A 22,074-nucleotide genomic window follows, 5' to 3' on the forward strand; every position below is an offset into this window, starting at 1 on the left:
CTTGTACTAAAATGACTTAAAGGTTTCCACACCTTTTATACTTGATAGTACACATAAAGATTATTTTCTACACATATTATATGATCATAAAGCTTAGCTTTTATAAGAGAACTATGAGCAATTATTTTCATCTTATTTTATTCTCTTTTCATAAATATTTTGATAGCATATAAATTTTTCCAGAGTAATATTTTCTTTCATTCTCACGTAGTTAAGCCAACGATTATAATATGCTTTATAGATTACTTTCTTCTCATATCCTATCAAGACTTATTGGTGTGGAAGGCCCTAAGATCATTAATACCACGATGCAAGTATAATAAGACTCACCCTAATCCATACATCTAACATAATAATCATAATACAATCATACTTTCAATATTATAACGGCTCATAATTCATAAGATAAGAATCTTGCACTCTCCAAGGGTGTTACATGGTATTGATGCAAAAATCCTATTTTGAAAGAAAGATAAAATGCATGACAGAAAAAATAAATTTGCATAACTCTGATAATAAAATTACAAGGCTTCGGATGATCTCCCCAAGCTTGATGCCAAGCTAGGTGGGATCACACAACTCCTTGAGTGTACCTATTCCTCCTCGGGAGTAAGCGATGCTCTACTAACATCATCATCCCGCTCAAGGTTGTAGGTGTGCGGGATACATGCAAAACAGGTAGCTAGCTCCATGATGTCGCCATGCTGATTTTTGATCACTTTAACGAGCAACTTCCTGTCATCATCCATCTCAAGAACAAACTTAGATAGGGTTTATACCCTATTGTTGATGTCATCAACCTTTTTCTCAAGGTCCTTGCTCATCAGCCAATAAGTGTCAACTCCCTCATTCATGGTTTCCGGACAAGCCTTAGAAACCTTTTCAAGAGATGCGATCTTTTCCTCAATTTCTTCATGTTGCACCTTCTTATTGATAGAAGGCAAGCTCGAAGAGAAATGGAGAGAAGATCCATGTAGGTTATACATGTAAGGGTTTGAAGGGAAACTTTCCTTCTTCTTGATCTGCTTCTGAGGTTATCCTTCCAGCTTCACCCAGATTTGATGAATGTGAAAGGGCTGCATATCTTTTGGAGGGGTAAAGCAAAATCAAAATTATCAAGAATCTGAGTGAGAGGAAGAAAATCTCAGCAGAACCCTAATTTATGTAGGAAAAGAATAGATTGAAAAGAGTACTGAGAAAGGGAAAATTAAATAAAAAGACAACTAAGGAGGACTTGCTTCAGCACCGACATGCGGTACGGGTGGTTTTACCCCGTAACCACTATCCGTACCGAGACAGGCACCGAACATTTTTTTTAAATCTATAAAAACTAAACGAGGCAATGAAGAAAGAGACTTTAGCAACCGTCAGTACGGGCAGCTTTACCCGTACCACCCGGTCGTACCAAAGAAGAAGCGGAAAAGTAAAAAACTCGAAAAATGTATGTAAGTTTAGCGACCGCGAGTATGGGGGAGTCCGTCCGTACCACCTAGTCGTACCGCAAAAAGCAAAAATGACTGGAAACGAGTAAAACTCCAGTAGATTTAGTGACCGAAGGTACGGGTAGATGGGCCCGTACCGGCCACCCGTACCGAGGCTGAAAATATGACATATTCAATGTTTAATAGAGAGAAGTATGAAAAACTCAAATAATACTTCGACCCTGGCTCTTAAGATGCAAAAATATACATAAAAAACTTCTCATCATAAGTGCTAATATAGGTATCTTTAATGAATTCTTTTGCTGAAACTAGTTGAACTTCTACAACATCACTTACCTCCTCGGCTCTGTAATGCTTGAGGCGCTATCCGTTAACAATCCATGAGGTGGAGGTAGATTGTCCTTTAAGTTTTACCACACCTAAAGGGTAAGCTTGCCCCACATCATATGGCCCTTCCTATTTTGATCTCAACTTTCCGGCAAAAAGCTTAAGACGAGAGTTGAATAGCAAAACTTTATGTCCTTGTTTAAACTCTCTTTTCTAGATCTTTCTAATCGTGCCATCTCTTGACTTTTTCTTTGAAAAGCTTAGCACTCTCATAGGCCTCACTTCTTGATTCATCTAAAACGTGTAAGTCTAGTAATCTTTTTTCTCCAGCATTTTTAAAATCATAGTTCAATCTATTAACTGCTCATAAAGCTTTATGTTCTAGTTCTAAAGGCAAATGACAAGCTTTACCATAAACCATCTTATAAGGTGCAGTTCCCATTAGGTTTTTGAATGCAGTATGGTATGCCCATAGGGAATCATTAAGCATCGACAATCCTTCCTAGTGGTATTAACTGTTTTTATAAGTATTGTTTGATTTCTCTATTTGATAATTCAACTTTCCCACTAGTTTGTGGGTGATAAGTTGAAGCGACTCGATGATTAACTCCATACTTATGAAGGATTCTCTGGAAAGTTCCCTCCATAAAGTGAGTTCCACCATTAGTGATTAAAACTCTAGGACTCCAAACCTAGGAAATATTATATATTTTATCATTTTAATAGATGTTGCCGCATCTGCATGAGCAGTTGGGATTGCTTCAACCATTTAGTGACATAATCAACGGTGACTAAAATATGAGTATATCCATTTGAAGGAGGAAACGGTCCCATGAAATCCATACCCCAAACATCAAAAGGTTCTATAATATTAATATTCATAGCCATTTCTTGCATTCTCCATATGCTACTCATGCATTGAGAAGCATCACAATTCTTAACAAGTTAATTAGCATCTTTAAATAAAGTTGGTCAATAAAAACCTGATTGTAAAACCTTTGCAGCCGTTCGAAATCCGGCGTGATGTCCACCGTAAGGACTTGCATGGCAGGCTTTCAGAATGGGGAGCATTTCACTCTCAGGTACGCATCGTCTAATCATGACATCTACTCCATGCATGTATAAATAAGGTTCATCCCAAAAGTAATGTTTCAAATCATTGGGGAATTTTATTTTTTGATGTAAACCCATTTCCTTTGGTAGACTCATTAATAGGAACTGCAAACCAGGGATCATTAGAATTAACAACTGCATGGTATTCTCCTGGTATAGACTCATTAATAGGAACTGGGTCATAAACTATGCCTTCCATGCGAGATAAATGATTAGCAATAGGGTTATCTTTACCGCGGCAATCCATTATTTTCAAATCATATTCTTGGAGTAACAATACCCACCTAATCAAGTGCGGTGTTGCGTCCTTCTTTGCAAGGAGGTGCCGCAAGGCCTAGGATCAATATGTATCTTCACTTTAGAGTTAATAATATAAGATCTAAATCTATCGCAAGCGAAACAATTGCAAGGAATTATTTCTCAGTTGTGGCATAGTTCTTTTGATCATCATTGAAAATACAACTAGCATATTGAATAATATTCCAATTCTTACCATCTCGTTGCCCCAAGACGGGACCTATTGCATAGTCACTAGCATCACACATTATTTCAAATGGTTCTTCCCAATTAGGTGGTTGTATAATAGGTGTTGTTATTAAGGATGTTTTCAATTGCCCAAAAGAGGTAATGCATTCATTTTGAAAAATAAATGGATTATCCTTTCGAAGCAAATAGGTCAAATTAAGGGGCAGCTAAGCTAGCAAAGTCTTTAATAAAATTCACATAGAACCGCGCATGTCCAAGAAAGTTTTGTATCCCTTTAACATCTTGTGTTCTAGGTAATTGTTTTAACGGTTCAAGTCCTGGACTATCTATTTCAACTCCTTTCTCGGAAACCCTATGACCAAAGACTTTACCTTCTCTTACCATGAAACAACAACGTTCCCAATTAAGGACCAGCTTTACTTTCCGGCCTACACTCCTACGAAACTTGATCAAGATTGTAGAGGCACTTATCAAAAGTATTGTTGTACATAAAAAAATCATCCATAAGTACTTCCAAGGTGTTTTCAACAAATGTCTCAAAGATTTTTAAAACACATTCCTGCATTACACAAACCAAAAGGTAGTAATCTATAAGCATAAGCGCCATATGGGCAAGTAAAAGTTGTTTTCTCTTGGTCTTTGGGTTGAATGGGGATTTGGGTATAGCCTGAAGAACCATCAAGAAAACAAAAATAAGATTTACTTGAAAGCCTTTCCAAGACTTGTTCCATCAGAGGTGATGGTTTGTGGCTCTTTTTAGTATCCTTATTTAACTTCCTAAAATCTATGCACATGCTATAGCCAGTTATAGTTCTTGTGGGGATGAGACTATTTTAATCATTAATAATGATAGTTATTGCTCCATCTTTCGGTATGCAATGAGCAGAACTTACCCACTTGCTATCCAAAATTTGGTAGATTATACCAGCATCAAGTAAACGGATGACTTCTTTTCTTATAACTTATTTCATTCTAGGGTTTAATATCTTTTGTGTGTCCACAAAAGATTTAGCATCATCTTCCATGAGTATGCTACAGGTGACTATTTAAGGATCTGTACCCTTAATATCTGTAAGAGAATACCCAAAGGTCTTGCAATGTTAAATAAGCACATCGAGCAAAGATTTAGTTTCGATAGAAGAAAGTTTACTACTTCTTATAACTGGACATTTCTTTTCCTCATCAAGAAATTAATACCTTAAGTCTTTGGAAAGGGGTTTTAATTCCAGAGGTGGTGGTTCTTCATCTCCCTTTCTTATCAGTTCTTCATATTCAGAATCCTGAAGGTCTTCTGCTTCTGGCGTGTTATTCAAGATATCATCTAATTATTTCTTCCCTTCATCATTTGGAATTGACTCGTTATTCATCAAGATTCTTTCCAGTTCATTTCGAGGAATACTGAAATAGATAGCAGCCAATTATTCAATAGTTTTTTCTTCTTTAACTTCAACCTTTTTTTCATAAGGAAGCCTTTTCAATTCTTTAAATTTGACCTTCACTTCCTCTCCTGCAAGCAGTCGCAAAGACATAATATCCTTCTTTCTATCTGACATGGGTATGCCATATCGGGTCCTTAACATTACCGTCCCAGGTACAAAGCCCAGGAATATGAAGAAATCTAGATGAAGCCGAAGATGCTACATTAGGAAAGCTAAGCCCATATATCGGGTGATCCTACTTGTAATGTAACTCGACCTCGAGGTGGACTCTGAGACCTAGCCCGTTATGTAAGGGCTGGGAGGAGCCACCGAGAGGAGACAGATTCAATCCGACGAGACACCTTGTAACCCTAGTTCGACATAATACAATCTCGGTGATTCGCCCTTGTCATAATATTTGTCGGCTGCCTAGTTTGGTTGACCGGTTTGTTGATTAGCTAGTGTCCTCCTTCCTATAAAGCCAAGTCCAACATCATGGGCATTGACAATGTTTAGTCTAGTTGAAACACAAAAGGGTGTTCCCAAAATATTCGAGCAAAAAGGATCCAAAGGTATATCAATAACATGAAAATCTATAGGATAAACAAAGGCTTCAACTGTAACATAAGCATTAAGAAGAACTCCATGACATTTTTTATATGTTCTATCTAAAATTACTAAAACTGTGTCGGTGGATTCAAGTTCATGATCATCTAGATAATAACGACAAGTTTCATAAGAATGGTACGGGGAAATATTTATATTTGAACTAAAATATCTTATACCTTCAAAATCAGTTTCTCCCAATCTGAACTTGATACTTTTGTACCTTGTGGTCTTCCTCTTATAAGTTGAGAGGATTTACGATTGATCCTTACCTCCTCATCTTCAATACATTCTTGTTCAAGAAGTTCCTTTACTATATCTATGTTCGTTTTGATGTCCCCTAAATTTGTTGATAACTTCTTCGGCTTCCTTGTCCACATTACATAATCTTGCTTTTTCTTAGATAGACATGACAAACCTTCAAGTTTATGCACTTCCTCCTCACCCTGCTTGCCTTATGGGGTTTCATTTGAAGACCTATTGTCAAATGAGGATTCATAATGTTCCCAGTCATTAGGGAGTTGTAAATGTTTAGCATAACCCTTAACAATATGAATGATATCTTTAGAAAGTTTATTGTTACCAAGTATTCGACAACCCTTTTAGACTGCATAAACTTATTAATAGATTCTAACTCTATTAGAGACTTTTCATCAGGTTCTTTACTATCTTTTGGAAGCTCATCCTTATGTATGGTTTCTAATAAGTTCCAAGTCCTATCGACTCCATACTCAGTAAAAGATCTATCAGTAAGTAAATCTAATAAATCTCTATTTTTAACATTAACTCATGCTTAGAAAGTGTGTATAATTAACCAAGGTGGAAAATCATGGTGGGGAAAATTGCTAAGAATCTCTCTAAATCTTGAGTAGCTCTCATATAAGATATCTTGCGGTAAACTTTAGAAGTTTGTTATCATCCGCCTGGCTCCAAGGGACCTGGTTTCTGGAAAGAATATCTGAAGAAATTTACTAGACAATGCCCTCCAATCAGAAGAATTTAATATGAGGTAATCATTATACCAAGCTCGGGCTCTATCAGTAAGGGTTTGCCCAAAAGTTTAAACTAAACCTCATCTTCAATAAAGATATTTAAATTGAAAGTCGCACTCACATCTTCGAAATATTCGACATGCCCATATAGATCTTCAGTATCATCTCCTGCAAACATCTTAGATTGCAGTAAATCTAATAGCATTGGGTTTATATCATACCCTTTTGGATTGATGAGTATGTTTGATTTAATAAAAGCATCCATGGGAGGGCCAGAGCTCTTCATAGCTTGAAGTTATATCTCACGTTGGTACTCCCCCGTGGTATTTCACCTGAAACTCATAAACAACTAAAGTAGAATACTAAATAAATTAGAAACAAAAAACAAACACCGAAAACGATGAGCTCCCCGACAACGTCGCCAGAAAATAGCTTGATGGATGCAAGTACACAGATCACTTGTAGCTAGTTTCAAAATAAGAGTATCAAACCACGATAAGCTACTTAGTAAATATCTTAATGCCCCTTGTTGCTATTTAGCTAGGATTACTTAGATCTGTCTTGAATCCTAAATGAGATGTTGTTTTGAAAGAGTTTTGCGGCTTAGTTTATAAAATAAATAATTGAAATAGAAAAGTGCAATTACTAAGAATTAAGTTTGAACTTTAATAAGGCTAAAATGTTCTCGGGGGTTGATGGTTCCACCCCTAGTATTGATTAAGAACACAAACTAGATAATATATATCTTTGTTCTCGTTGTATATGGCAAAGGCTTCATGTTGGGATGTGCATTTTATAAGACATCCCTGAAGAACCACCGCGATGATCTTCGGCAAGCCACCTATTGATCCATCGCAATTAAGTGATTACCCCATTGTTATTTGTGAAAGCATAGTGAGTCCTTTCTTATCCCCTCCTTCCATACAATAATGCACCACACACGGTATGTCACTTCCCGCTATATACAGTATCATACTTCCAAAGGTAATTCCCTCTCGTGACCCTAAGGCAAATATTAAATGGTCGACTTCTTGTAACATCACGAGATAAAACTAACATACAATCATAGTGCAAAGCTATAAATCATCTTCAATCATATTATAATATTACTAGGGTTTCTCCATCTCCCCCAAGAACGAGGTGAACTACTCACACATGGAAACAATCAAGAACATCATCATAATCTTGCGAATGGAATAAGGGTAGCGATGTGAATTCAAGTACAAACCCACAATGACAGTAAAGAGTACAATCTAATGGGATGAGCGGGATGGAAATGGTGATGGTGCTGCGGTTGATGATGAAGGAGATGATGCCTTGTCCTCCGATGATCTTGGTAGCAACTTGGATGATGCCCCTTCTTGTTCATCCTTGAGATCTCTGCTGGGACGGTGTTCTGGTGTTTCTGGTCGCACAGGGGCTTGGATATCAGATCCGTCTACGATATATGAAAGTATTTTACGAGGCGGTGCTCCTGGTACGGAGTACAGGCGGACGGTACAGGCGGGCTCCCCCATACAGACGTTCGCTAAACTCCCTGCAGGAACTTGTCCTCGCGGTTCCCTTTCAGCCAGGCGCGTGGTTAAGTGCTTAAATGAGTTTTATCACGTCAAAATACCATAAAAATGATAGTTTTTATTGATATTTCATCATTGCCTTTATATTTTAGGATCCTACGTAAACAAGCACAAAAAGAGCGCGGCAGCGCGGTAAAATATAAAAATCCTATCACTACTCGGAGGTATCTATGTGAAATAAAGGAGCAAAAACATGGTAAAAATGCACTCATCGGGTGGCGATGCATGTAAAATGCATACATGAACTTTTTAGTTTTATTGTCACTTATTCCAATATATTTGCATGTTATACAATGTTATATCCGTGGTTTACATTGATTTTTTAGGAGTTGCCCCATTATTTGGGTTATAAATATGTAAAATAGAAATACCCTGGTTTGGTTATTTTTAAGTTTCAGGGACCTTCGCGAACTCAAAAGGATTGGGGATTTTTTCTATGCTATTATTTTACGAGGAATAACCTCAAGGGGCACTTCGATCTCACCTAGGCTAGCCAAAGGGACAAGACAGGGTGTGTGGTGCAGCTTGATACCTTGGCCACACCACCACCATCTGTTTAGCCCTCGTGGCTCCTCTCTCGTCTGTATTCGCGTCGATCTCTTGTGCTTGACCTAAAATCATCTATAAAAGGGGCCCCAATAGTGATCTTAGAGGAGGCGGAGGATAAACACATAAACATCAAAATAGAGCCATAACCAGCAAAGATTGGAGGGGGCACCGTCGGAGCCATCCCCGAGTGGATATCCACCTTCTCCAATGTCATCATCACCATCTCCATTATAAAGAGGGATTAGGCCACGTCTGGAGTATGGTTTGTGGAAATAGCTTGATCTATCTCTCTTGTGCTATGAATTTTTAGAACCATATGAGCTGCCCTACATGATTATGGTCATATATGTAATACCTTTGTGGTGGATCTATGTTTTATGATGATATATGAGATTGCAATGTTTATCATGTGTATGATGTATTGATATATGCATATTATTACCCCGCTCTTAAGTGTTTGTCCTGATCAAACTTGGGCATGTTTGTGGGGAACATGTGCATTAGATGTAGTAACATGGTCGTAGTGATTGGATAGTAATAGAAAATTTGAGATCTACTATGGTGTTTACCTTCATTTTGATACCACGCTAGGGAGAAAGTGAATGCATGTGTTATAATCATCCAATGAGAACAAAGTTTATCTTGTTTTCTCAAGGTATCACATTTTTCATTCAAACATCACGTCAAAGTACCTAAGGCTACAATATGTTTATTCTTAATTCTAGATTGCATGGAGTTTTTTTCCTTTCTAGAGGGGTATAATTGAGATGTGTTGCATAATATTTATAATAGGACGTGATACCCATATGAATGCTAATCAAACACATTCTAAAGTTTCAACAATATTATGTTATCTATGTACTATTTTATGTCCACAACCCGGTCCAGTTTTACTTATAAGAAACACATTTTACTTACTTTTACTATCTTTTATATTTTCTACAACAATTAAATCCAAAAATACTTTTACTTTGTGCAAGCATTAAAAAACCCAAAAAGTACTTTACTTTGTTAATTTTACTTTATAGTTTTAGTTTTAATTTACTTTCTATTTTTAATTTAATTTCCTGGTTATTTTATTTATTGTTTATTTAAGTTTTAGTTTATTAATAAAAAGCCTTGTGATTGAAAACCACATGGCGTAATTGGGGGCACAAGACAAATAATTTGTTTTGTAGGTTCCAAGAAGGGGTCGGAAGTAGGTTGTTATATATTTTAGATCCATAGAGTTCGATACAAACCCTCGAGTCACCCTTGCAGGAAAAACACACTTGCTACATATCACTCTGCACACACATAGCTGGTGTTATTAAGAGTAATTTTTGGTGTTGTTGATGGGGATCTAGCAGAACCACCATAGTCGCATCGTCATCAAGCTTGTGCAAACACCTATGATTCGGGAGGTTTCACCACTGTGAGCTTTTCTTGTCCATCAGATCTACAAAGTGATTTTATTTTTTCTTGTTTTTGTATTTCTTGTTCTTGTTCTTTTGTTTTATTTTATTTCCTTTCCTTTCCTTTTAGTTTTTTTAGTTTTTCTATACACAAAAAATCCAAAACATTTAGTGTAGATTTAGTTTTCGTGCAATCATGGAAGATAAGAAAGAAGAAAATTCTATTGATGGTGGTATCTCCACTTTGAAATAAAACTATGCGGAATAATTAAAAGATGCTTGGGTTAGGTTGCACCAAATTCATAGTGAGGATCTAACCCATGTGAGGAATAGAAATTAAACCTTTACTATTATTACAATTCAGAACCTTGGTACAAAAGTGCTTCGGATTTTACTACATGAGGAAACTTTGTTATATCATCACCTAAAGGGTTTTTCTAGCAATTGAAAACATTTTCTGGAATTAATATGGGTGAAATGGAGATGTAGAATACAAGAACACTTTATTTACATATGTTAAGAAAAGAAATTTAGGAATGTGCTAAGATATTACCTGATTAAAGAAATATATCACTTGAAACTCCTTTCTATATATATTATTTATATTAGAGATGGAAGATAGAATGTCCTTAATAGTTCATAACTACATTCTTGCGAGGAAGAATTTAAAAGGAAGATAAAAAACTTAATGCTGCTAAAATAGAATATTTTGTCTTGGTAATTTACTTAAAATGGTTGTTGCTTTCAAAGACATGCCTAAAGCACACGCTAACCATCATGTCCTTAAAAGTCATGAGGATAAAAAGAAGAAATCTAAATAAAATTGAGTACTAAAAGGAACGGTAGTGGAAGAGAAACAAATACAAGAAGTTAAAATGCTTAGTGATAAAATTGTTGAACCTCTACTAGATCTTAATAGATGTATCTTGCATGAACTCATTAATTTTTTGCACGAATTTTATAATGATCCTTCTTTTAATGTTTATCAAGAAGGATTTGGATCATACATAGCTAATCATGTCATAAACAGAAAAGATTGAAATATATAATAAATAAGGTATATACTACCTAGCTTGGGGATTCTTGGATCCCCAAAATACAATATACTATTTTCAAAGAAACTCAACATGCTATATTAGATCTAGCATCTAGTGCTTGTGTTTTGTCAAAAGAATTGTATGACTTACTTGAACTTAAAAACATGGAAGAATAAAACATAGATCTTTTACTTGATGATGATTCTAGGAAACATGCTTTAGCTAGGTAGAGTTAATGTAATGGATATTAGGTTACTTTATTATTAAGTTACAAATGATATATGTTCATGTTGATTTAATGTCATGGATATAGGGAATAAATCCTCTAATCCTATAATTTTGGGTAGACCTTTTTTGAGAACCACATGAGCTATTAGATATTCAACGGAAGGAATGTCACATTTCAGTTTCCTCACAAGAAGTGTATAGAGCACACTCACAAGTAAGAAGCAGGTGGCTCTGAAGTACAAGCGTTGACATGATCTTTGTACATTCTAGAAATAAGGCACGTAAGTCTAGCTATATGGTTATAAAGAAAACGCTTTACGGGAGGCAACCCGATTGATTTTGCTTTTGGTTTTTTCCTTTTTGAACTCTTGCTGTCGCAAGAGATACTTATTTTTATTTTCTTTCTGGATTTTTCAATAAAGTACCATCTTTTACTAATTTGGATGTTTTAAAGTTGACAAACAAATATGGAGTTGCAGATTGCTACACGTATGTTGTCACGACAAAAACTATTCTATTTTTTTATTGGTAGCTCCAATTGGGTATATTTTCATGTCGAAGTTACAACTTTTCATCCTCTATGTGAACAAAAAATGGCTAAATTTTCTCACACATTTAAGTGGTAGAAAAATTACGTTTTTCTGCAGCTTTTTTGACAGATTCTATCGTTTCTTGTTAAATCCATTCTTTGAGTTCCAACTTGATTATTTTTGAGTTTTTCTATATATTTTGAATGTTGGCGATTTAATATACTATCTAGACACTTCGTGCAAAATTTTATTTGGAGGTATTATAAATCTTGCATTTTATCTTTATGACCACTAATGCCACCCCTGTAGAAAAGAAATGGGAAAAAGTTTGTGTTGAACTTTTTTCACAGAAAATGGAGCAATTATTAACAAGGAGTGATCCAATAATTGTGAAAAAATCATGCTTGGGGATGATCCATAGCACCCCACTCTACCCATTACACTCTCGGTTTGTAAACCTCTATTTTTTTCCTTTTAAGCAACATATATTACTATCGGAAAAACCCTGGCGTATGTATCTTTTTTATGTTTTTCTCTAAGATTTTACTTTTAAATAAAAAACCACCACCTGTAGACATGTTTAATGAATACCAATGATATACTAGAATAAAAAAAATTAAAGTTTGGATGCATGAAAATAAAGGGACAAGGGGAAGAATAGTCAGAGAAAAAGTTATGCATGTTGTCACACTTTGTTTATGGTTTATTCTTGAATCAATGATAGAGTGCAAGTGCTATATTTAGTGCTAGATCTTATTTATAGCATTATGTTTAAATTTAATTTTATCTTGCATATTAAGATATGATTAGCACTAGGGGCACTGATGCGCGTAGATGTACACGTCCGTTGGGAACCCCTGATACGTCTCAAACGTATCTATAATTTCTTATGTTCCATGCTACTTTTATTACAATACTTGAGTGTTTTACACATACTTTACAGCATTATTCTACATTTTCCGGCACTAACCTATTAACAAGATGCCGAAGTGCCGGTTCTTGTTTTTACGCTGTTTTTGGTTTCAGAAATCCTAGTAAGGAAATATTCTCGGAATTGGACGAAATCAACGCCCATGGGCCTATTTTTACACGAAGCTTCCAGAAGACCGAAAGGGAGACGAAGTGGGGCCACGAGGTGGCCAGACACCAGGGCGGCGCGGCCCAGGCCCTGGCCGCGCGGCCCTGTTGTCTGGGCCCCTCGCGTCGCCCCCCTGACCTACCCTTCCGCCTACAAATAGCCTTCGTCGCGAAACCCCCTGTACCGAGAGCCACGATACGGAAAACATTGCGAGAGGCCGCCGCCGCCAATCCCATCTCGGGGAATTCGAGGAGATCGCCTCCGGCACCCTGCCGGAGAGGGGAATCATCACCGGAGGGGCTCTACATCATCATGCCCGCCTCCGGATTGATGCGTGAGTAGTTCATCCTTGGACTATGGGTCCATAGCGTAGCTAGATGGTTGTCTTCTCCGCTTGTGCTTTCATTGTATTAGATCTTGTGAGCTGCCTAACATGATCAAGATCATCTATTTGTAATGCTACATGTTGTGTTTGGCGAGATCCGATGAATATAGAATACTATGTTAAGTTGATTATCAATCTATCATATATGTGTTGTTTATGTTCTTGCATGCTCTCCGTTGCTAGTAGAGGCTACGGCCAAGTTGATACTTGTAACTCCAAGAGTGGGTAATTATGCTCGATAGTGGGTTCATGCCTCCATTGAATGCAGGACGGTGACGAGAAAGTTCTAAGGTTGTGGATGTGATGTTGCTACTAGGGATAAAACATTGATGCTTTGTCTAAGGATATTTGTGTTGATTACATTACGCACCATACTTAATGCAATTATCTCGTTGTTTACAACTTAATACCGGAAGGGGTTCGGATGATAACCTGAAGGTGGATTATTTAGGCATAGATGCATGCTGGATAGCGGTCTATGTACTTTGTCGTAATGTCCTGATTAAATCACATAGTAATCATCATTGATATGTATTGAATCTTTATTTGTCAATTGCTTGCCTGTAATTTGTTCACCCAGCATGTTAGTTATCTTATTGGAGAGACACCTCTAGTGAACTGTGGACCCCGGTCCATTCTTTTACATCTGAATACATTCTACTGCTTTACTGTTCTTTGCAAACAAACACCATCTTCCACTCGATACGCTTAATCCTTTGTTTTCAGCAAGCCGGTGAGATTGACAACCTCACTGTTACGTTGGGGCAAAGTACTTTGATTGTGTTGTGCGGGTTCCACGTTGGCGCCGGTTTCACCGGTGTTGCGCCGCACTACATTCCTCCACCAACAACCTTCACGTGCTTCTTGGCTCCCTACTGGTTCGATAACCTTGGTTTCTTTCCGAGGGAAAACTTGTCACCGTGCGCATCATACCTTCCTCTTGGGATTCCCAACGGACGTGTACATCTACGCGCATCAAGACCGTTTTCTGGCGCCGTTGCCGGGGAGATCAAGACACGCTGCAAGGGAGTCTCCACTTCCAATCTCTTTACTTTGTTTTTGTCTTGCTTTATTTTATTTACTACTTTGTTTGCTGCACTTAAACAAAACACAAAAAAATAGTTGCTAGCTTTACTTTATTTACTATCTTGTTCTCTATATCAAAAACACAAAAAAAATTAGTTACTTGCATTTAGTTTACTTTTGTTATCATGTCTAGCTCCGTACCTGTTACTTCTTCACCTGAGGAATTAGTCTTTACTTTTAAACAAGGGAATGAGGAGAGTTTTAAAGATGCTTGGTCTAGAATTTTTGATGCTTATCGCAAAGCTGAACCTCAAATGACTCTAAGTTTGCTTCTTAGTAATTTTTATTTTGGGCTTATGATTCGCTATAGATATGCCTTAGATGCTATAGTGGGAGCAGATTTCCTTCATTGCAACGGTGATCAAGCTTTTAATGCCATAAAAAAATTGGTTGCATCACATAGTTCGGCTAATAACTTTGATTCAGCTCTTATTAGCATTTACAATAGATTAAACACTTTTGAGACAAATGCATCTTACTTGAAGGAAAGTTGTGGTTATGTTCGAAACCGTCTTGATGAAGTTTTAGTGAACTCTGAACCCTCAATGTGGAATCCTACTATCAAAGTTACTATTGGTGGTGAAACTTTTCATGCCCGTTGTGATATTATGTCTGAATTTTGTCTTATGCCTAAGAGTATTTATGAATCTTTGACACTTTGGGGACTTGTTGAAGGGGGAGAAGGAATAACTCTTATTGATAACTCCGTTATAATACCTAAGGGAATAGCCGAGAGTGTGCATACAACCATTCTTGGAAGAACGGTATCCACTGATTATCTTGTTATTGAATGTGTAGGAACTGGACAAATCACACTTGGAAGATCCCTGCTGAAATTATTGGGAGCAATCATAAATACGGGAGAAGGCACCCTAAAAATCATACCGGGAGGCCGACATGTATTCCCTAAACCAAAGGGTAAGAAAAGAGTAAGAAGGGTAGGCGTAAAGCCCGAGGTAATGTTGGTGCTCCATCTCTTGAAAATACTTGATTTGTACTTTCTGCGCCTAGCTGAAAGGCGTTAAAGAAAAGCACTTCTTGGGAGATAACCCATGTTTTATTTTATTTACTGTATTGTTGAGTCTTGGAAGTTGTTTACTACTGTAGCAACCTCTCCTTATCATGTTTTTTGTGCCAAGTAAAGTTTCTATGCTAAAGTTGATGTTATATTTGGGATCGCTGCGCAGAAACAGCATTGCTGTCTGTCACGAATTCTCGCATAAGTCTCTGTAAAAAATCGAAAAAATCTGCAAATTTACGAGCGTGATCCTCAGATATGTACGCAACTTTCATTAGTTTTGAGTTTTTCCATTTGAGCAAGTTAAGTGCCCCTTCCAGATGCATCTTTACGGACTATTCTGTTTTTGACAGATTCTGTCTTTTATTTCGTATTGCCGCTTTTGCTATGTTGAATGAGTTTCTTTGTTCCATTAACTTTAAGAAGCTTTGTGCAATGTCCAGAAGTGTTAAGAATGATTGTGTCACCTCTGAATATGTGAATTTTGGTTATGCACTAACCCTCTAATGAGTTTGCTTGAAGTTTGTGTGAAGGAAGTTTTCAAGGGTCAAGAGAAGAGGATGATATACTATGATCAAGAAGAGTGAAAGGTCTAAACTTGGGATGCCCCGGTGGTTCATCCCTGCATATTTTAAGAAGACTCAAGCATCTAAGCTTGGGGATGCCCAAGGCATCCCCTTCTTCATCGACAACATTATCAGGTCACTTCTAGTGAAACTATATTTTTATTCCGTCACATTCTTATGTTCTTTACTTGGAGCGTCGGTTTGTTTTTTTTTGTTTGGTTTGAATAAAGTTGGATCCCGCCATTCTTATATTGGAGATATTACGCTCCGCTTTTTCATATGGAACACGTGTGTTCTTAATTGTGCTTTAATGTTCATGGCGAAAGCTAAATTGCTTCATTAAATTGCTATTTGGTTGGAATTGGAAAATGCTGCATATGGTTTGGCAATTTGGCGATTGTTTGTGCTCTCATAGATCATGTTTAAGCTTTTGCATCATGTAGTTTAATCTATTAATGAAGAACTACTGTAGAGCTTGTTTAATTTGGTTTGCATGATTGATCTCTCTAAGTCTAGATATTTTCGGGTGAAGTGTTTGAACAACAAGGAAGACGAGTGTAGAGCCTTATAATGCTTGCAATATGTTCTTGTGTGAGTTTTGTTGTACCTGTTCATACTTGTGTTTGCTTCAAACAACCTTGCTAGCCCAAACCTTGTACTGAGAGGAAATGCTTCTCGTGCATCCAAACACCTTGAGCCAAACTCCATGCCATTTGTGTCCACCATATCTACCTACTATGTGGTATTTTTCTGCCATTCCAAAGTAAATTACTTGAGTGCTACCTTTAAAATTTCATTCCTCTACCTTTATAATATATAGCTCATGGGACAAATAGCTTAAAAAACTATTGTGGTGATGAATATGTAGTTATGTGTCTTAATTCTTATAAGTTGCTTGTTGAGCGGTAACCATGTTTTCTGGGGACGCCATCAACTTTACCCTTGTTGGATATCATGTGAGATGCTATGCATGTTCGTCTTGTCCGAAGTAAGTGGACTTCATGATCAAATGGTTTGAGTATGCATATGTTAGAGAAGAACATTGGGCCGCTAACTAAAGCCATGTATCATGGTGGAAGTTTCAGTTTGGACATACAACCTCAATCTCTTATGAGAATATTAACTATTGTTGAATGCTTAAGCATTAAAAGAGGAGTCCATTATCTGTTGTCTATGTTGTCCCGGTATGGATGTCTAAGTTGAGAATAATCAAAAGCAAGAAATCCAATGCGTGCTTTCTCCTTAGACACTTGTACAGGCGGCATAGAGGTACCCCTTTGTGACACTTGGTTGAAGCATATGTTATGCGATGAGAATCCGTGTTTCCGAGCTAAGTAGGACAAGGTGCGAGCACTATTAGTACTCTATGCATGAGACATGCAACTTGTAGGAAGTATTATGCATAGCACATATGAATTATTACTACCGTTGACAAAATTGTTTCTATGTTTTCAAAACAAAAGCTCTAGCACAAAAGTAGTAATCCATGCTTCCCTCTGCGAAGGGCCAATCTTTTACTATATGTTGAGTCAGTTTACCCACTTCTTTCTATCTTAGAAGCAAACACTTGTGTTAAGCGTGTGCATTGATTCTTACATGTTTACTTATTGCACTCGTTATATTACTCTATGTTGACAAATATCCATGAGATATACATGTTACAAGTTGAAAGCAATTGCTGAAACTTAATCATCCTTTGTGTTGCTTCAATGCATTCTACTTAGAATTTATTGCTTATGAGTTAACTCTTATGCAAGTCTTATTGATACTTGTCTTGAAAGTACTATTCATGAAAAGTTTTGCTATATGATTCATTTGTTTAGTCATTATCTTTGTTAGCAATCTTTTGTTCAGATCACTCCATTCATCTCATATGCTTTACAATAATGTTGATCAAGATTATGTTGGTAGCATGTCACTTCAGAAATTATTTGTGCTATCGTTTACCTACTCGAGGACGAGTAGGAACTAAGCTTGGGGATGCTTGATACGTCTCAAACGTATCTATGATTTCTTATGTTCCATGCTACTTTTATTACAATACTTGAGTGTTTTACACATACTTTACAGCATTATTCTACATTTTCCGGCACTAACCTATTAACAAGATGCCGAAGTGCCAGTTGCTGTTTTTCTGATGTTTTTGGTTTCAGAAATCCTAGTAAGGAAATATTCTCGGAACTGGACGAAATCAACGCCCAGGGGCCTATTTTTACACGAAGCTTCCAGAAGACTGAAAGGGGGACGAAGTGGGGCCACGAGGTGGCCAGACACCAGGGCGGCGCGACCCAGGCCCTGGCCGCGCGGCCTCGTTGTGCGGGCCCCTCGCGTCGCCCCTCGACCTACCCTTCCGCCTACAAATAGCCTTCGTCGCGAAACCCCTGTGCCGAGAGCCACGATACGGAAAACATTCCGAGAGGCCACCGCCGCCAATCCCATCTCGGGGGATTCAGGAGATCGCCTCCGGCACCCTGCCGGAGAGGGGAATCATCACCGGAGGGGCCCTACATCATCATGCCCGCCTCCGGATTGATGCGTGAGTAGTTCATCCTTGGACTATGGGTCCATAGCAGTAGCTAGATGGTTGTCTTCTCCGCTTGTGCTTTCATTGTATTAGATCTTGTGAGCTGCCTAACATGATCAAGATCATCTATTTGTAATGCTACATGTTGTGTTTGGCGAGATCCGATGAATATAGAATACTATGTTAAGTTGATTATCAATCTATCATATATGTGTTGTTTATGTTCTTGCATGCTCTCCGTTGCTAGTAGAGGCTCTGGCCAAGTTGATACTTGTAACTCCAAGAGGGGTAATTATGCTCGATAGTGGGTTCATGCCTCCATTGAATCTGGGACGAGTGATGAAAGTTCTAAGGTTGTGGATGTGCTTGTTGCTACTAGGGATAAAACATTGATGCTTTGTCTAAGGATATTTGTGTTGATTACATTACGCACCATACTTAATGCAATTGTCCGTTGTTTACAACTTAATACCGGAAGGGGTTCGGATGATAACCTGAAGGTGGATTATTTAGGCATAGATGCATGCTGGATAGCGGTCTATGTACTTTGTCGTAATGCCCTGATTAAATCACATAGTAATCATCATTGATATGTATTGAATCTTTATTTGTCAATTGCTTGCCTGTAATTTGTTCACCCAGCATGTTAGTTATCTTATTGGAGAGACACCTCTAGTGAACTGTGGACCCCGGTCCATTCTTTTACATCTGAATACATTCTACTGCTTTTACTGTTCTTTGCAAACAAACACCATCTTCCACTCGATACGCTTAATCCTTTGTTTTCAGCAAGCCGGTGAGATTGACAACCTCACTTTTACGTTGGGGAAAAGTACTTTGATTGTGTTTTGCAGGTTCCACGTTGGCGCCGGTTTCACTGGTGTTGCGCCGCACTACATTCCTCCACCAACAACCTTCACGTGCTTCTTGGCTCCTACTGGTTCGATAACCTTGGTTTCTTTCTGAGGGAAAACTTGTCACTGTGCGCATCATACCTTCCTCTTGGGGTTCCCAACGGACGTGTACATCTACGCGCATCACCCCAAGTGGAAGGTATGATGCGCACAACAGCAAGTTTCCCTCAGTATGAAACCAAGGTTATCGAACCAGTAGGAGCCAAGAAGCACGTGAAGGTTGTTGGTGGAGGAGTGTAGTGCGGCGCAACACCAGTGAAACCGGCGCCAACGTGGAACCTGCACAACACAATCAAAGTACTTTGCCCCAACGTAACGATGAGGTTGTCAATCTCACCGGCTTGCTGAAAACAAATGATTAAGCGTATCGAGTGGAAGATGGTGTTTGTTTGCAAAGAACAAGAAACAAAGTAGAATGTATTCAGATGTAGAAGAATGGACCGGGGTCCACAGTTCACTAGAGGTGTCTCTCCAATAAGATAACTAACATGCTGGGTGAACAAATTACAGGCGAGCAATTGACAAATAAAGATTCAATACATATCAACGATGATTACTATGTGATTTAATCATGGCATTACGACAAAGTACATAGACCGCTATCCAGCATGCATCTATGCCTAAATAATCCACCTTCAGGTTATCATCCGAACCCTTCCAGTATTAAGTTGTAAACAACAGATAATTGCATTAAGTATGGTGCGTAATGTAATCAACACAAATATCCTTAGACAAAGCATCGATGTTTTATCCCTAGTAGCAACAGCACATCCACAACCTTAGAACTTTATGTCACTGTCCCAGATTCAATGGAGGCATGAACCCACTATCGAGCATAAATACTCCCTCTTGGAGTTACAAGTATCAACTTGGCCAGAGCCTCTACTAGCAACGGAGAGCATGCAAGAACATAAACAACACATATATGATAGATTGATAATCAACTTAACATAGTATTCTATATTCATCGGATCCCGCCAAACATAACATGTAGCATTACAACTAGATGATCTTGATCATGTTAGGCAGCTCACAAGATCTAAAAAATGATAGCACAAGCGGAGAAGACAACCATCTAGCTACTGCTATGGACCCATAGTCCAAGGATGAACTACTCACGCATCAATCCGGAGGCGGGCATGATGATGTAGAGCCCCTCCGGTGATGATTCCCCTCTCCGGCATGGTGCCGAGGCGATCTCCGAATCCCCCAAGATGGGATTGGCGGCGGCGGCCTCTCGGAATGTTTTCCGTATCGTGGCTCTCGGTCCAGGGGGTTTCGCGACGAAGGCTATTTGTAGGCGGAAGGGTAGGTCAGGGGGCGACGCGAGGGCCCCACACAATAGGCCGGCGCGGCCAGGGCTTGGGCCGCGCCGCCCTAGTGTGTCGGCGCCTCATGGCCCCACTTCCTTTCCCCCTCGGTCTTCTGGAAGCTTCGTGTAAAAATAGGACCCTGGGCGTTGATTTCGTCCAATTCCGAGAATATTTCCTTACTAGGATTTCTGAAACCAAAAACAGCAGAAAAACAGCAACTGGCACTTCGGCATCTTGTTAATAGGTTAGTGCCGGAAAATGTATAATAATGCTGTAAAGTATGTATAAAACATTCAAGTATTGTCATAAAAGTAGCGTGGAACATAAGAAATTATAGATACGTTTGAGACGTATCAAGCATCCCCAAGCTTAGTTCCTACTCGCCCTCGATTAGGTAAACGATAACACAAATAATTTCTGAAGTGACATGCTACCAACATAATCTTGATCAACATTATTGTAAAGCATATGAGATGAATGGAGTGATCTGAACAAAAGATTGCTAACAAAGATAATGACTAAACAAATGAATCATATAGCAAAACTTTTCATGAATAGTACTTTCAAGACAAGTATCAACAAGACTTGCATAAGAGCTAACTCATAAGCAATAAATTCTTAGTAGAATGAATTGAAGCAACACAAAGGATGATTAAGTTTCAGCAATTGCTTTCAACTTGTAACATGTATATCTCATGGATATTTGTCAACATAGAGTAGTATAACAAGTGCAATAGGTAAACATGTAAGAATCAATGCACACAGTTAACACAAGTGTTTGCTTCTAAGATAGAAAGAAGTGGGTAAACTGACTCAACAATAAAGTAAAAGAATGGCCCTTCGCAGAGGGAAGCATGGATTACTATTTTTGTGCTAGAGCTTTTGTTTTGAAAACATAGAAACAATTTTGTCAACGGTAGTAATAATTCATATATGCTATGCATAATACTTCCTACAAGTTGCAAGTCTCATGCATAGAGTACTAATAGTGCTCGCACCTTGTCCTACTTAGCTCGGAAAACATGGATTATCATCGCATAACATATGTTTCAACCAAGTGTCACAAAGGGGTACCTCTATGCCGCCTGTACAAATGTCTAAGGAGAAAGCACGCATTGGATTTCTCGCTTTTGATTGTTCTCAACTTAGACATCCATACCGGGACAACATAGACAACAGATAATGGACTCCTCTTTTAATGCTTAAGCATTCAACAACGATTAATATTCTCATAAGAGATTGAGGTTGTATGTCCAAACTGAAACTTCCACCATGATACATGGCTTTAGTTAGCGGCCCAATGTTCTTCTCTAACATATGCATACTCAAACCATTTGATCATGAAATCGCACTTACTTCAGTACAAGACGAACATGCATAGCATCTCACATTATATCCAACAAAGGTAAAGTTGATGGCGTCCCCGAAACATGGTTACCGCTCAACAAGCAACTTATAAGAATTAAGACACATAACTACATATTCATCACC

Source organism: Lolium rigidum, chromosome 7, assembly GCF_022539505.1.
Source record: "Lolium rigidum isolate FL_2022 chromosome 7, APGP_CSIRO_Lrig_0.1, whole genome shotgun sequence".
Classification (NCBI taxonomy): domain Eukaryota; kingdom Viridiplantae; phylum Streptophyta; class Magnoliopsida; order Poales; family Poaceae; genus Lolium; species Lolium rigidum.